This window comes from Triticum aestivum, chromosome 2A (genome assembly GCF_018294505.1).
Source record: "Triticum aestivum cultivar Chinese Spring chromosome 2A, IWGSC CS RefSeq v2.1, whole genome shotgun sequence".
NCBI lineage: Eukaryota > Viridiplantae > Streptophyta > Magnoliopsida > Poales > Poaceae > Triticum > Triticum aestivum.
In genome coordinates, this window is record NC_057797.1 from 180,650,332 (window position 1) to 180,653,487 (window position 3,156).

A 3,156-nucleotide genomic window follows, 5' to 3' on the forward strand; every position below is an offset into this window, starting at 1 on the left:
TCATTCTCTCTAACCCTAGCAAGTTGTTCATCAAGAAATTCACCAAGTGGCACAGTACTATCAAGCATAGAAGTAGTTTCATCATAAGTATCATGCATAGCAGAAGTGGCATCATCAATAACATGCGACATATCAGATTGAATAACAGAAGCAGGTTTAGGTGTCACAAGCTTACTCAAAATAGAAGGTGAATCAAGTGCAGAGCTAGATGGCAGTTCCTTACCTCCCCTCGTAGTTGAGGGATAAATCTTGGTTCTTGGATCTTTCAAGTTCTTCATAATTATAAGCAGATATAAATGCCAAGTGACTCAAAGAATAGAGCTATGCCCCCGACAACGGCGCCAGAAAATAGTCTTGATAACCCACAAGTATAGGGGATCGCAACATTTTTTGAGGGTAGAGTATTCAACCCAAATTTATTGATTCGACACAAGGGGAGCCAAAGAATATTCTCAAGTATTAACAGCTGAGTTGTCAATTCAACCACACCTAGAAACTTAATATTTGCAGCAAAGTATTTAGTAGCAAAGTAATATGATAGTAGTGGTAACGGTAGCAAAAGGTAATGATATCAAAAGTAATGTTTTTGGTATTTTGTAGTGAGTGTAAAAATAGCAACGGAAAAGTAAATAAGCGAAGAACAATATATGGAAAGCTCGTAGGCAATGGATCGGTGATAGAGAATTATGCCGGATGTGGTTCATCATGTAACAGTCATAACCTAGGGTGACACAGAACTAGCTCCAATTCATCAATGTAATGTAGGCATGTATTCCGAATATAGTCATACGTGCTTATGGAAAAGAACTTGCATGACATCTTTTGTCCTACCCTCCCGTGGCAGTGGGGGTCCTAGCGGAAACTAAGGGATATTAAGGCCTCCTTTTAATAGAGTACCGGACCAAAGCATTAACACATAAGGAATAAATGAACTCCTCAAATTACGGTCATCACCGGGAGTGGTCCCAATTATTGTCACTTCGGGGTTGCCAGATCATAACACATAGTAGGTGACTATAGACTTGCAAGATAGGATCAAGAACTCTCATATATTGATGAAAACATAATAGGTTCGGATCTGAAATCATGGCACTCAGGCTCTAGTGACAAGCATTAAGCATAGCAAAGTCATAGCAACATCAATCTCAGAACATAGTGGATACTAGGGATCAAACCCTAACAAAACTAACTCGATTACATGATAAATCTCATCCAACCCATCACCGTCCAGCAAGCCTATGATGGAATTACTCACGCACGGCGGTGAACATCATGAAATTGGTGATGGAGGAAGGTTGATGATGACGATGGCGATGGATTCCCCTCTCCGGAGCCCTAAACGGACTCCAGGTCAGCCCTCCCGAGAGTTTTAGGGCTTGGCGGCGGCTTCGTATCGTAAAACACGATGAATCCTACTCCCTGATTTTTCTCTCTCTCCAAACATGAATATATAGAGTTAGAGTTGAGGTCGGAGGAGCTCCAGGGGGCCCACGAGGTAGGGGGGCGTGCCCAGGGGGGCAGGCGCGCCCCCACCCTCGTGGCTAGGGTGTGGGCCCCCTGGCATTGATTTTGCTAGTATTTTTTATTATTTCCAAAAATACGCTCCATGGAGTTTCAGGTCATTTTGAGAACTTTTGTTTCTGCACGTAAATAACACCATGGCAATTCTGCTGAAAACAGTGTCAGTCCGGGTTAGTTCCATTCAAATCATGCAAGTTAGAGTCCAAAACAAGGGCAAAAGTGTTTGGAAAAGTAGATACGATGGAGACGTATCATGCTACAGCACTCCAACATAGAAATAAAGCACATGACAGTGAATTATAGGTGAAGCTCTACAAATCATGAACACTGAGCTCCCGCTAGAACCCACCAGAACAAGCCTAAAATAGCAAGGCAAAAATGCAAATGATAACAACTTCACAGACTTAGTGAAAATACTAAACATGTCATAAACAACATCAGGTAGCAATGTTTAGAGATAGCAAACAACATGCTACAGAAACATATCATGGCAAACAAAGGCATGGCATGCTAGTACTAAAGACAAATAAAAAAACTCCCTTACTGAACTTTAGCCAAAAATGCACAGGAAAGATGGTAGCATCAAAGCAAACATGGCAAGTGATATGATCAGTTTCAGACTTCAAAGAAAAACATAGCATGGCAGAAACAGATTCATGATAGCAACTTTACAAGCTCATGCCACTCACCACAAAACATTTCATGGCATCATAAGGTACCCAACAGTAAGTAGACACATTTATGAAGCTAAACATGGCAAGAGCAAGTTCACAGGGTGCATGGATCACTAGCAAGACACATGGCAAAAATGAACTTCATGTTAACAATCTGCCAGCAACAATATTTATCAAAAATAGAGCATGGTGATGACAAGCTAGAGTACTCCATAATTGCAACCAGAGGAATGAATGGATAGAGCATAACCATATCTTCAAAACACTCTTACTAAAGTTCATCAAAATATGGATGGATCTACTTGTGGCAACAAGACAACATAGCATCATAATGTAACAGGAAAAGACAGCAAAATTACTAAATGTCTAAAATCAGTAACATCATATAGCCTACTTTTTATGATTGTGCTAGTAACCACAGAGATCATAAAAATACAAGGCTTGCACCACTGTAAAGATGGCATGGAGATGCTTCTAAAACATGTAGACATGATGCTCATAGGATGCACACACAAAATGCAATGAAAATGACAAATTAGCAAGTTATGATGAATTCCAGCAGACAACATCATATAGCACTATTGCAACGAAGATTTGGGCATCAATATGGATAGTAACATGCATGCAAATGACACGAACATTGGGAGCATCACGAGACGAACATTTTGATATATCATATGCGCAAATCAGAGCTATATGCATGGAGATATGACTTGTCAAAGATGAGCACATGAGATGAAAAATTCTAGGACTTAGAGAAAAATTATACCCCTCCGGATCTAGGGTTTCAGACAGCACGGATTATGAGGCGGCCGGAGAAGTCGCCGGAGTTGGAGGAGACGGCGGCCGGAGCTGGAGGAGAGGGCCGGCGAGGCTCGGGGGCGCCCGATCCGGTCCGGCCCGACCGGATCCATGGCGAGGCGGCGGCGGCGACGGGCGGCGGCGTCAGGCGCGCGCAGCA